General features: G+C 38.2%; 1 non-coding gene across 1 annotated transcript; it reads left to right on the forward strand.

Moving 5' to 3' along the window:
* The first annotated feature begins 15264 nt into the window (after positions 1-15264).
* Positions 15265-15371, forward strand: LOC128287177 (small nucleolar RNA R71). The gene has a single exon (XR_008277872.1). It is a non-coding gene; the product is annotated as a small nucleolar RNA R71 (small nucleolar RNA).
* The last annotated feature ends 374 nt before the right edge of the window (positions 15372-15745 follow it).

Consider the following 15745-nt stretch of genomic DNA (forward strand, 5'->3'; position numbering starts at 1 on the left):
TTCAAATTTGGACTACAACTACTATTAAAAACAGTTTTGGTACAAAAATGATGATAACTAAGCTCATCACACCTTCACCAATCATTTCAACCATCATGGTATAAATACATATTTATACAACATAAGCATGAACCCATAATCACAAGGTCATCAAAAAATCATTCTCATAAACATGACTTACTTATTCACTTTGTTACAAAGATGCATCATAACTCATGTACATACCTGTACCGATCCTTACCATTTCATACATACATGTAATGCCGTTGCATCTTCGGTGTCTCGCACACTAAGTGTCATACTCAATATCTCGCACACCAAGTGCCATTCTTAATGTTTTGCACACTAAGTGCCATATACATATATAGCCGAAGCTATCTCCAATCGTACACCAAGTGCCACATTTAGCAGAAGCTATTTCGAATCGTACACTAAATGCCATTTTATTTAGCCGAAATGTCGTTAAACATAACAATAGTAACTTATATACAATTTATATAATATCAAAGTATTAAAAGCATAAATTTAATAATGCTTATTACAAACAAACTTACCTCGATCATTAAAACGACAGAACAGATCAATTAGTCCGGTACTTTGTTTTTTCCCCATTTTAGATCCAATTCTCGATTATCTCAATCTATATAATATCAAATTTTACTTATTTAATCACATTTCATTCAACTTAACACAATTTACACATTTTGGTAAAATTACATTTTTGCCCCTATTATTTCACATTTTTACAATTTAGTCATTATCACTTAAAATCACAATTTCATGAAATTAAACACAAAGCCAAGCTAGCCGAATTTTAACCATTAAATTTCCACCTTATATAATTTGGTCCAAAATTGACATATTTACTCAAAATCACTTTATAAAACTTGTTAATCTAACAACAATAATTTATTTTCTATCATCAACACTCAAAAAAATCAAGGTATCATCAATGGAAACTCATAAATTAATCAAAAAATTCAGAAATTAGGGTACGGGCTAGCTAGAACACGAAGCAACGATCACAAAAACATAAAAATCATCAAAGACCGAGCTCAAAACACTTACAAATTGAGCCATGAAAATGCTGAACCCTAAAACACAACCATGGCTGTTTCTTTTCTCTATATTCGGTGGAAGATGAAGAAATATAACATGGTTTTGGCTTTTATTTTATTTATTATTAACTTTAATTACCTATTTACCTTTTTACCCTTTAAAAATATTACTAAATACACCAAATGCCACTCCACTAACCTCCACTATCTCATAAATGGGCTATTTACCACATAAGGACCTTCTCTATTTAATTCCATAGCCATTTAATACTTTTAACTTATAGAATCCAACTCTTACGCTTTACGCGATTTAGTCCTTTTTACCGAATTAACCACTCAAACGGTAAAATTTCTTCACAAAATTTTCACACGAACATTATATCATACTGTAAACCTTATCAAAATAATAAAATAAATATTTTTGACTTTGGATTTGTGGTCCTGAAACCACTGTTCCGATCTGACTCAAAAACGGGCTATTACATTACCCATACCCGAGACCGGGACAAGGTATGAGGCGTTACCAGACACATACTCAGACACCTTCGAAAAACACGGGTTATAAAATTTCATTCTATTTAAAACCGATCAAAAAACATCATAGTGTCCCGATTATGGATCTACAAGGTCCAAAACATACATTAAAAGTGATCCGAGACTAAACCGAGAACTATAGAAAATTTTAGTAAAATTCTTAGGGTTATGCCTCACACGCTCGTGTGGATGTAAAGCACACGCTCGTGTGCTTGGGGACACGCCCGTGTCTCTCGCCCGTGTCTCTCACCCGTGTTGAATTATTTGGATTTATTTTTCATTTCGAACCTACAGGGGTTTTCACACGGCCAAGCACACGCCCGTGTCCCTCACACGGCCTAGACACACCCATGTTGTCTCCCGTGTCCAAAAACCCAGACATTCTGTTTATGGCGTCATCACTCATTTTGAGGCACACGGCCAAGGCACACGCCCGTGTTCTAGGCCGCGTCCTTCACACGGTTGAAACACACGGCCGTATCTCTGCCCGTTTGTTTACTACCATGCAAACTGACCTAAAATTTTAGGTGCAGGGGACACACGGCCAGGCAACACGCCCATGGGGGCTGACCGTGTGTCACCCTCTATCATCCATACACACTTAAAGACTTCAATGATATTTAACATGGCCTCATTATACTCTTAATCAACCTTGGCATGACTTATCGCATGTTAGCCTCGTCTTATCAGCTTATTACAAGCTAAATTATCCTTTTCGTATGAGGGATTAACATAGCACATTTTATATTTTACATTTAGGCCATATTATAACCATATACCATTGTATGCTATGACCAATCTCAAATTATTAGGTCCCATTTTAAGCATCCATTCATGATAAACCTTATCACCATATCTCATAAATCATTTAAACATAAACATGTATCATTAGTAGGTTTACAACCTACATCAATATGAGTCACATCTCATGGCCATATATAAAAGAATAAGTATACCATTTAAACCCTTGCATTGTCTAGCCAAATGATACATATAACAAAATAACCAAAAGCCTTATACATGCCATTAATCAAAATAAAAGTATCTATATACCAAAGCGGGACAAGATGATAGTGTGTTGATTCTCCAACCGTCTTCCAATCTTCGTGAGTCTACGAGCTCTGTAAGAAAGGGAAATGAGGAGGGGTAAGCATTTATATACTTAGTAAGTCCAAATAACTGAAAAGTAAACTTACTGGTTAATTAGCATACAACCATATTTAGGCAATAATTCCAACAAGCATGAAATAGTTTCCCTATCACATGCTCTCAATCATCAAGTTAGTCTCATAACAATACATCATGTCATTCGTCTTAAATGAGATCATCAATTCAATATTTCCATTCTTTATTTCTCATGTTAATCCCGTTGAATTTCTCGAAAATCTCGATGGATAGCCCAATAACCATCAAGTCATACAAGTGATCATATCAAGAACGCACTCCCGCGAACCTTACATCTTACGGCGGGATTACCAGTCCAGGTTAAATCCCCTATAGTAATAACTCATAGGGCAATGTCGGGATTACCAGTCTAGGCTAAATCCCTTTTTATGACAATTTCTCTCATAAGCTCGAATCTGAATTGCCAGTCCAGGCTAAATTCAGTACTCAATCAGATTACCCATCCGGGCTAAATCCTTATCGCACCCATATTCTTCAGGAGGCTCATCACTCAAGGAACACCTGTCTGGGCTAGATCCTTTCTATTTTGAGATCATCAGATTACCCGTCCAGGCTAAATCCTTTTCTGCAACACATTCAGGATCTCATGTCATGTAAGCCATAATTTATCCATCGAATTTTCCCTTTCTATTTCAACCGGGACATTTATCATCCTTTTTAATTACACCACCACATTTCATGGATTTTCATGCAATGAATATCTAAATTTTCATACACTCAAAAACATACATGTTTAAGTATATTAAGAGTTTACTTCGAGTTATACGAACTTACTTGGTAGTCGTTTTGGATTCGTGTCTTGATTATTCTGAATCCTCTCGTTTTCCACGGTCGAACTCCAGAATTGGTTCTTTGAGGTCTATATCAGTAAAAATAAATTATTAATACCTCACATTGTTCACTTTCGGCTTAAGACTCACCCCCGGGCAAAATGACTAATTTGCCCCTAACCTTCTACACTTTTACAATTTAGTCTTAAGGCTCGTATAATGAAATGCATGAAATTTCTAAGTTACCCAAGCCTAGCCGAATGTTTTTCTTACCTATAGTAGCCCACATTTTCTTCCATTTCACATTTCTACCCCATATTTTATACCTTTTTCAATTAGGTCCCCTTTTTGGTGTTTTCATGAAAAATCACCTAACAAAAGATGTTTATATAACATCTAACTTTCATAACCCTCTATAAATCATCAAAGAACAACCATCTCATGCATGGGTCAAATTTCTAACATGAACCCTAGCTTGAAATGTGGGTAGAAATGGAAAGAGCATGTTACAAGGGTTTCAAAAATACGAAGAACATTAAAAATGGGGCTAGGTAACACTTACTATTGAGCTTGAACTGTTGGAAAACCCTAGCTATGGAGACTCCTTTAAATTCGGCAGCATGGAGAAGAAAATAAGTGAATTTTTACTTGATTTTTCCGTTTTATTTCATTAATTAACCAAATAACCAAAATGTCCTTCCTTACTAACCTTTCCAAATTTTTCATACATGCCCATTTTTTCCAAAAACTTAGAAATTGGAAAAATTACTCTTTAAGGACCTCTAATTAACATTCCAAAGCAATTTCATACAAATTGCTTCTAAAACTCAAGTTTTGCAACTTATTCAATTTGGTTCTTAATTTTCGATTAGACACCTTACACATAGAATCTCTTCATGAAACTTTAACACATGCATATTTTCATATCCTAAACCTCATAACGATCATGAAATATTTGTTTTAATGTCGAATTTGTGGTCCCAAAACAACTATACTGACTAGGCCCTATTTCGGGATGCTACATAATACAGAAGAGGATTAAGAAGGTTACTTGATTAGAAACAACCATAATAATTAAAATAAAGTTCAAAATAGAAAAACAAAAAAAAACATAAAAAGAAAAATAAAAATAAAGATAAAAATAAAAATAAACATAAAAATAAATGGACTCAATGGTCCTCATTATCAGAGAAGTCAGCATCGTGAATCATCTGTGCTGATGAGGAAATATGGAGATACTGACATATCCACTGCAGAGTGGCATTTATGTTGTCGAACCTCTAAAAACACTACTGCTCGAATCGAGTAAATCGCTCTGAGAGGTCTGCAAGGGTAGTAACAGAATGAGTAGGGCGGCGACTCGAAGGTGGTGGTGGAGTTGGATCCTCGTGGTAGGGAGGAACATCATCAGTCAAGTCCTCTAGGTTATGCTGAATGTTAGACTGGAATAGTCTGTACTGAGGGGGTCCACTTCACGTCTTCGCTCAATCATCCTCATGTGGATCATGCTTAAGATGCCTTGAGGGGACATTTGACCGGCAAGGGTAAGTACAGATGACTACTCCAGTGTGTCAAGTAAATCGAAGTGTCAAGCGAGGCAAGTCACGTAAGGGCTGAGACAGATAGGGCCCTTCTTTTGGCGTTCAGTTTGATGGTGACAGGCGAGTGCGATAAAGTATGCCAAATGAAAAACATGTCTGGTTGCCATGCTCCACAGAAAATAGGCGTCATAAGTACTAAATACTCATGTGCTCTCTCTCTGACCTGTCAATGTATGAACTAGAAGAGCGTGAAGGTACTGTAAGGCCGATAGGAGAGACATCGCCTTCGAGTGACTCGCATCATAGTTTGTCAAGCCGTCTGTGAGATCAGTCAAATAGCACAAAGGTGAGTGATGAATATGCCGATGAACCTGAAAAAAGTCTTCGGCTCTCATGAATTCCTCTATGTAGAGTCCCAAAGTAGCACCGAACTTTAGAACACTCATATGTCACACCAAACCACTCAGGCGAAAGGTGATGGTGCCTGGCTCATCATGGACCGACATGACCTGCTGGATCGAAAATATGGCAATGAACTCTAAGGTGAGCTCTGTGTAGATGGGCTCGATTGTGGTGAAGAATCGATCTCATAGGGCTGTGGCAATAATCGAGCGCACAGCATCAGCTAACCGAACCTGTTCTAACGCGGCCCAACCAATGTAACAACCCAGACCGAGTGGTCGCGCTCGATGAAACTGGTATAGATCCTCCTGGGGGCCCGCCATAAATCGGAGGTAGGGTTGGTGAGCCTCGACAGATGCGCTCGAGGAGGAGGTCCCACCGGGGCCCTTCCGTTTTTTCGAAGCAGGGAAAGCGACTTTGGACTTTCCATGTGTGTTCGTTATAGTATGCCTAAAAAAAAGAGTTCATCAATAAATAAGTACATAATCACTAATTCTGCAAATAAAAGCTGAGAAAGCAAAGTCTAAGTAATCCTAAATAATAAATTATGCCTAAACAGTGCGTACTAAAATCCAAGCATGCAAAAATAATATTGTAATACTGGCATGGGACAACATGATAAAATAATAAAGAAAAAAAACAAATCATAACATAATAACAACAATAGTTAAGGAAAATAACAAGTAACCTAAATAAAAATAATGAATTCAGCCAATGAAGAATTAGTATACTAATCTAAAATAGCAACCAATATAACCAGAGGACAAATTAACTAACAATAATGCTAATAATTGATAAAGTAACTAATAAAGAAGTAAAGGATTATAATAAAATAAATAATAATAATAATAATAATAATAATAATAATAATAATAATAATAATAATGACAATAATAATAGTAAAAGAGTAATTAGTAACAAGAGGGGAACCAACGATGATGGGTAGTGGTCGGAGAGAGGGTGCACGACTGATGGTTAGGGGGAATGCGGTCGGTGTAGTGGTGGCCAGACGGAATGGTAAAGGGGAAAGGAAATAAGAAAAAGGGTGAAAGGGGAAGAAAGGAAAGGGAAGAGAATGAGGGAGAAGGGGGTGCGCTGGTTGGGACTTGGTGGTTTTAGGGATATTCGAACGGAGAGAGAAAACGGGAGGGTGTGGCGTGGGTGCTAGGATCGACGGGGAAGGGTGGTGGTTGGAGGAGTGGACAGAGGTGGGAGCGGCATCTAAGGTGGAAGAAAAAGACAAAACAAAAAGAATAAGAAAAGGGGTTAGGGATTTTAAAGAAGACACGGTTGTGTGAGACCCGTGTTGGGCCACACGGCCATGTAGCTATTCCTTAGCCCGTGTGTGATAGAATTGGAAGCCCAATCTTCACACGGCCTTAGACACACCCATGTGTCCAGGTCGTGTGGTTCACACGGCCGTATTGCACAATCGTGCTCAATCACTTTTGCTTTTTCCACGCCCGTGTGGCATCCCACACGCCCGTGTGTCCAAACACACGGCCGTGTGCCTCACCCATGTAGCTTTCTGACTTGTTTGAAAATTGAAAATTTAGCTCCAGTTTTCACATGGCCTAGGACATGCCCATGTGTCCAAGCTGTGTCGTACACACGACCTTGTCGCAGGCTCGTGTGGCTTCTTTTGGCCTATGTCTTTATCAATTTTTTAGGGATTTCAGCTTCAGGGCTCACACGGCCTAAGACAAGCCTGTGTGTCCTGGCTGTCTTGGCTGTGTGGGTTACATGGCCGTGTCATTTGGCCGTGTAACTCTCTATCAATTTCTTTGAAAAATAAAAACTAAGTCTCAAGATCCACACGGCCAAGGACACACCAGTGTATCTAGGCTGTGTGGGTCACACGACCATATTGCATGATCGTGTAACTCATTATCACCCCCATGTTAAATTAACGCCCGTGTGTCTAGGTCGTGTGGGTCAAAAACCTACATTTAATTTAAAGAAATAATATGAAGTAAAAATACGAAAATTAGCAGTGTTAGTATTCGGGTTGCCTTTCGAGAAGAGCTTATTTAAAGTCTAAGCTTGACTTACCTCACGTGCATGATTATGAAGGTTTGCGGAGCTAAAGCTCCTCTCTATCATTCCTAAAATCCTTACCATTATAGAGTTTAAGTCGATGACTGTTTACCTTGAATGTGCCATATTTTGGGTGGATTACCTCTATTGTACCTTAAGTGAAAACAATTTGTACTACAAATAGGCCTGACCATCTCGATTTTAGCTTTTCGAGAAATAACTTGAGCCTTGAATTATATAAGAGGAAAAGATCTCCAACTTTAAATTGTTTAGGCTGCTTTAAACGAGCGCCGTGGCGTCGCTTTGTCGCTTCTTTGTATAATCAAGAGTTCTCATAAGCATTCGTTCGCCATTCATCTAACTCGTTTAGTTGCATCAATCTCTTCTCACCTGCAAGTTGGAGATCATAATCTGGAAATTTTATAGCCCAAAATGCTTTGTGTTCTAACTCAAATGGTAAATGACAACTTTTCCCATAAACAAGTTTGTAAGGCGATGTTCCTATGGGTGTTTTGAAAGCCGTTCTATATGCCCATAATGCTTCATCTATTTTCATCGTCCAATCCTTCCTATTTGATACTACGATTTTCTCTAGGATACGTTTAAGCTCTCGATTTGCGACCTCGACTTGTCCACTAGTTTGAGGGTGATAAGGTGTAGTTATCCTGTGATGCATTCCATATTTCTTAAGTACTTTATCAAATTGAGCGTTATAGAAATGTGTACCCCTATCACTAATATTTTCCTTAGGTGTTTTGAATAGAGAAAAGAGCTTCTTGAGAAATCTAACTACCACTCTAGCATCATTAGTGGGTAAAGCTTGAGCTTCTACCCATTTGGACATATAATCGGCCGCTACTAGTATATATTGATTACCATACGAACTAGGAAATGGACCCATAAAATCAATACCCCAGACATCAAATATTTCACATGAGAGCATATACGTTTGAGGCATTTTGTCACGTTTACAGATATTACCTGTTCTCTAGCATCTATCACAAGAAGTAACATACCTATTAGCGTCTTTGGATAGTGTGGGCCAATAAAAACCTGATTCAAGCGCTTTATGTGCTGTCCTAGTCCCATTGTAATGTCCTCCTGTCGGTCCTGAGTTGCAGTGCTCCAAAATTTTACTCGCTTTTGATTTTGTAACACATCTCTGAATCACTTGATCTACACATACGTGAAAAAGAAAAGGATCCTCCCAAAAATAATTTTTCACATCGGTAAAGAATCACTTCTTTTGATGATGTGTCAACCCTTTTGGTAAGATGTTAGCAGCTAGATAATTTGTGATATCTGCAAACCAAGGGACTTCAGAGTCAATTATAACTAAAAGTTGTTCCTCAGGAAATGAGTCATTTATTTCATTCTCATCAAGCTTCTTGAGATGTGAGTTCTCTAACTTGGAAAGGTGATACACTGCAAGATTTTCAGCTCATTTCTTATCTTGGATTTCTAAATCAAATTCCTGCAATAACAAAATCCATCTTATAAGACAAGGTTTTGCATCTGTTTTAGTAAGGAGATAACAAAGAGCCGAATGGTCAGTGTAAACGACAACTTTAGATAATATTAGATATGGTCTAAATTTATCAAATGCACAAACTAAAACTAGCAATTCTTTTTCAATAGTCGTGTAGTTTTCTTGTGCGGCTGTCAATGTCTTGCTTGTAACACCCTATACCCATAACCCACATCGGGGAGGAGTACAAGGCATTACCTAACTTGATCTCATGCCTACAACCAATCTTAAGCCACCTAGACTCGATTCAAACTTAAAAATTTTTCAATATCTACCTTAAACTTCTTATTATGGGCCTACGAGCCTCAAATTGATCATTGAAAGCTATTTGGAACCATTCCGGGTCTTTAAAACAACCTTAAGAAATTTGCCTTTAAAACAGGGCACACGCTTGTATGGAAGAGTAACACGCCCGTGTGACCATTTCGACATGGTCGTGCTAATAGCCTGTGTGGCTCACACGGCCTAAGCACCTTGGGACACGCTCGTGTCTCACACCCGTGTAGAATTAATTTCTAATTTACACTTACAGGGGTTTTCACACAGCCAGACACACATACGTGTCATTGGCCCGTATACAAAAACATGAACATTCTGTTTCTGACGTCAGCATGCTCCTAATGTCACACGGCCAAGGAACATGCCCGTGTGCTGGGCCGTGTCTTCACACGGCCATGTCTCTGCCCGTGTATTTATCACCATTCATACTGACTTGAAATTTTTACGTGCAGGGGACACACGGCCGAACTACAAGCCCATGGGGTAGACCATGTGTCACACACGGCCTAGACACACGTCCGTGTGTCTACCTGTGTAGACAATATAAAGCTATTTACCAAGCGTCATTGCCACCCTTACTTGCCTATTTCCATACAAATTCCAATCAATGCTAAAACGAGCACAATTTCTAAAATCAAATCAACCACAATAGACATTCATTATCTCATGATAATGCATCTTTTATAAATTCAAAATGAATGTTAGCCATCATTCAAGACATAATACAAATTGAAGGGCTTCTAACCCAAGCCAACACATTTGGCCAAATCTCAAAACACAAAATAATAAGGTCTAAGTCCTATACATGCCATAATCAGAAATATAAATCCAACTATACCGAATGCTTCAGTTAATAGTGTGATCGATATCTCTGACTTCCAGTGATCCTTGAGCTAGATAGGTGGCACTATAAGGAAATGGAAAGGAAAGGGAGTAAGCATAAAAGCTTAGTAAGTTGCATATAAGTAAGTACACAACAACAACATTTTATCAATGACCCATATGCTCATGCTACCAAGGTAGGCATAGGCATAACTTACTCATTACCATCCATACTAGTCACATATTGTTCAATGAGCGCATATCTCATATGTAACAATTAGGTACCTATACCACTCACAACACGGTTTTACTTTCCTCATTAGCTTAAAACATAACATTCATCGTTGAACCATTTGGAACACTATCGGATATTCATTAAGCCTCAGACCTCAGTAAGGTGCCGATGCCGTGTCCCAGACATGGTCTTACATTGAGTATCATCTCGTAGTCGATGCATGTCCCAAACTTATCTTACACTGGCTCTCATAATGTGGCCAATGCATGTCCCAGGCATGTCCTACACTAGCTCACACTCAAATGACCCAAACGTCACGGCATGAATATCTGATTTATTTCCTAGGTTCGAACAGGAACTCTACTATCTCTATTCACATCATACCATCTCAATTCCACAATCAAGCAATTCATGCTATATTAATTCAAATACAATTTAACACATACATTAGTAATGTAGTTGTATTATTTACATACAACTTATCTCGGATTACAAAACGTATACGACTAGTCGGTTTAGTTAATTTGATTGGTTTTCCCCCGATCTAGGTTTGGATTTGGCAATTCTTGATCTAAAATAGCAAAATGTACTCATTTAATCACTAAATAAAATTAAGTAATTAAAAATTCACATCTTCGGTAAAATGACCGTTTTGCCCCTAAACTTTGGCAAAATGACCATTTTACCCCTATGCTCAAAAATCGATTTCTATCTAATTTCTTCATATCTTAAGCTTAGTTGAACTATTTTTACTCCTAAAAGAAACCCCAAATTCTCTCTATTTCACACATTTTTCATTTATTTTACAACTTGTGCAAAATGGTTCCTTTAGGTGTTTTCATGGTAACACCTTTCATAAAAGTTGTCTATTACACAACTAAGACTCATATTATTTCATAAAATTTTAGAAAACACCCTAAATGCTCTCATGGAAAAACCCTAGACCTGCAACCATTTTGCAAGATATACCCTTCAATTCAAGGGTCTCAAAAATAGAAAAATCATCAAAAGAAACTATCAAAATCACTTACTTGAGAGGACTCAAAGTTGCTGAAATTTTTGAAGCTTTCAAACCCCTAAAATGGCTAATATTTTTGACTAAGAAGAGAGAAAAATGACAGCTTTTCCTTTTTGTTTTATTAAAAAGAAAACTAGTCAAAATTGGTGACCTAAGCTTCACCTAATTTTGACCTTCTCTCCAATTTGTCTCCCATGGCCGGTTATGCTTTCTTTTAAGAGGAAATTTGCCCTTTAAAGACCCCCAATTTTGGTTCTCTAGATATTTAACACCCTTAGCTATCAATTCAAGACTTTTTCACTTTATGCGATTTAGTCCTTTTTCAAAATTGTGCTCACAAACGTTAAAATTAGCTCACCAAATTTTTCATATACTATTATAAACATGCTATGCCTCCAAAATAATAATAAAATAATTTACATTTGTGGTCCCGAGGCCACTATTTCAACTAGCCCCAAAATCGAGCTATTACATTTCTCACCCCTTAGGGATTTTCGTCCTCTAAAATCTTAGCGATGATTAAGTTCGGGTACTGATCTCTCATAGTCTCTTCGGGTTTCCATGTGACTTCCTTGACTCCATGTCTATGCCACAAAACTTTCACCAGTTCTATACTCTTATATCTCAACTGTTTGACTTCCCGGGCTAAAATCTTGACCAGCTCTTCACCATAAGTCATGTCCGGATGAATCTCAACCTCTGACGGCATAATCACATGTGAAGGGTCTGATCTATATCGACATAGCATGGACATATGAAACACGTCGTGAATCTTCTCTAAATCTGGTGGTAAAGCCAATCAATAGGTGACCGGTCCTACTCTCTCGATAATCTCATAAGGCCCTATGAAACGAGGATTCAATTTACCTCTTCTACCGAATCTGAGAACGTTCCTCCATGGGGACACTTTCAAAAATACCTTATCACCGACTTGAAACAATTTCCTTTTGTTTCAAATTCGCATAGGATTTCTGTCTATCCAAGGTAGCCTTCAAGCAGTCATGAATTACTTTAACTTTCTCTTCAGTCTCTCTGACTAAATCGACCCCATGAACCTAACTCTCTCTAAGCTCAGTCCAATATAAGGGCATTCGACACTTTCGCCCATACAAAGCCTCATAAGGTGCCATTTTCAAACTTGTCTGATAACTGTTATTATAGGCAAATTTAACTAACGGTAGATACTTTTCCTAATAGCCCTAGAACTCAAGGACGCAACACCATAACATGTCCTCTAATATCTGAACTACTCTCTCTGACTGACCGTTGGTTTGTGAATGGAAAGCTGTGCTAAAACTCAACTTTGTTCCCAATGCCTCTTGTAACTTTTTCCAAAACCTCGAGGTAAATCTTGGATCTCTGTCTAAAATAACCGATATGGGTACCCCATGTAGTCTCACAATTTCAGAAACGTACAAGTCGGCTAATCTCTCAAGGGAGTAGTCGGTAAGAATAGGTATGAAGTCTGCCGACTTTGTTAGCCTATCCACAACAAACCAAACAGCATCATTTTTCTTCAGGGTTACCGGCAAACCCATCACAAAATCCATAGTGATCCGATCCCACTTCCACTCGAGGACCATGATAGGCTGAAGTAGACCCGAAGGTACTTGGTGTTCAGCCTTCACTTGCTGACACACTAGGCACTTAGACACAAACTCTAAAATGTCTCTTTTCATACCCGACCACCAATACATTTTCTTGAGGTCATTGTACATTTTCATACAACCTAGGTGGACGGACAAACAACCACTATGTGCCTCTCTCAGAATCTGCTGAGTAAGCTTATTATTCTTGCGTACACAAACTCTATCTTTGAACATTATACATCCATCGGTACTAATACAAAAATCGTATTCAATTCCCGACTCACACTGAGTTCTCTTGGCTTGTAATTTCTCATCACCTTTCTGAGCTTCTCGGATCTCTTGAAGAAATGTCAGTCTAGCTCTCAACTCTGTTAAAATTGAACCATCATCAGACAAATCTAAATTGGCATTTATTTCTTTCAGCACAAGTAATGATCTTCTACTAAATGCATCAGCGACTACGTTTACTTTTCCCGGGTGGTAGTCGATAATCAACTCGTAATCTTTTATTAGCTCTAACCATCTTCGTTGCCACAAATTCAATTCCTTTGAGTCATCAAGTACTTTAAGCTCTTATAGTCAGTGAATACCTGACATTTCTCGCCATACAGATGGTGTCTCCAAATTTTCAATGCAAATACGATGGCAGCCAACTCTAAATCATGCGTCGGGTAATTCTTCTAATGTGGATTCAGTTGCCTTGAAGCGTAAGCTATGACCTTACCTTCTTGCATAAGCACACACCCTAAACCATTCAAGGAGGCGTCGCTATATACCACAAACTCCTTGCACAAATCTGGTTGCACTAACACTAGGGTTTCGGTCAATAAAGCCTTTAATTTCTCGATACTCTATTGGCACTTTTCTGTCCATTCAAACTTGACATCCTTCTGTAGCAGCCTTGTCATCGGCGTAGCTATTTTAAAGAATCCATTTACAAACCGTCTATAATATCCAGCTAAACCCAAAAATCTTCGAACCTCAGTCACATTACTTGGTGGTTTCTACTCTACAATAGCCAAGATCTTGCTTGGATCAACTCGGATCTCGTCACCTGACAAAATGTGTAGTAAAAATTCGACCTCTTTAAGCCAGAATTCACTCTTGCTGAACTTGGTGTAAAGTTGTTTATCTCTCAAAGTCTGTAACACAGTTCTCAAATGCTCCGCGTGTTCACTCTCATCACGCGAATAAATCAATATGTCATCGATAAAGACGACGACAAACTTATCTAGATACGGTCTAAAAATACAGTTCATCAAATCCATAAACACCACCGGGGCATTAGTCAAACCAAAGGGCATGACAAGGAACTCATAATGCCCGTATCTCATCCAAAAAGCAGTCTTCGATACATCTCGCTCTTTAACTCTCAACTGATAATAACTAGACCTCAAGTCTATCTTGGAGAACATCGTGGCTCTCTTTAACTTATCGAATAAATCATCTATCCTTGGCAAAGGATACTTGTTCTTCACAGTTACCTTATTGAGTTGTCTATAGTCGATACATAACTTCATCGACCCGTCTTTCTTTTTCATAAACAACATTGGTACACTCTACGGTGAATAACTAGGTCTCGCAAAACCTTTATCTGTTAACTCTTGCAGTTGTACTTTCAACTCTGTCGGGGCCATTCTATACGGAGCAATAGAAATGGGTGTCGTACAGGGACTAACTCAATTCTAAATTCTATCTCCCTCACCGGAGGCAATCCGGGTAATTCTTCTAGAAACACGAATGTAAACTCACAAACCATTGGTACCGATTCAATCTTCAATTCAGACACTTGAGTATTCAACACATAAGCTAGATAAGCCTCATAACCTTTCCTCAAATATTTCTCTGTAGTCAAAGACGATATTACTACAGGCAGATTATCTGACTCATCTGGTCCAACTCGAAGAACATTTCCGTCTTTACATTTCAACTCAATTATCTTTTTCTCGCAGTCCACTACAACACTATGAGAAGTCAACCAGTCCATCCCAAGGATTACATCAAACTCATTAAACGGCAATAACATCAAGTTAGCCGAAAAATAATGACCTCTAACTATCAAAGGGCAATTCTTACATACCTGATTTGACAACATGGTAACTGCATCAACGTTAAAAACACCTACTGATTTGACATCTCCTCTATGAACTCATAAGCCTCCTCAGGTGTTTTATTATTTATAGTACCACCAGCAGCTGCATCAATCATTTGCCTAGTTGAAGGGTTCAAACCATTGTGGAAAGTCTGAACCTGTAGCAATAGAGGTAACCCATTGTGAGAGCACCTTCTCAATAAGTCATTATACCTCTCTCATGCATCATATAAAGTTTCTAAATCCATTTGCACGAAAGACGAGATATCGTTCCTCAACTTAGTTGTCATAGCTGGTGGGGCTAGTGGGAAGTATTTCAATAAAAACTTATCGGTCATTTAATCCCAAGTAGTGATGGAACCTTGTGGTAAGGAGTTCAACTACTGCTTAGCCTTATTTCTCAATGAGAAAGGGAATAATCATAGGCGAATGGCAGCGTCAGAAACGCCATTTATCTTGAAAGTATCACAGAACTCTAAGAAATTAGCCAAATGAGTATTTGGGTCATCATCCTGCAAACCATCAAACTGAACAAACTGTTGAATCATTGAATAGTGTTAGGTTTCAGTTCAAAATTATTTGCAGCAATGGCAAGTCTAACAATACTAGATTTAGCCCCAGTGAGAGTGGGCTTAGCATAATCGTATATAATATG

This window comes from Gossypium arboreum, chromosome 13 (genome assembly GCF_025698485.1).
Source record: "Gossypium arboreum isolate Shixiya-1 chromosome 13, ASM2569848v2, whole genome shotgun sequence".
Lineage (NCBI taxonomy): Eukaryota > Viridiplantae > Streptophyta > Magnoliopsida > Malvales > Malvaceae > Gossypium > Gossypium arboreum.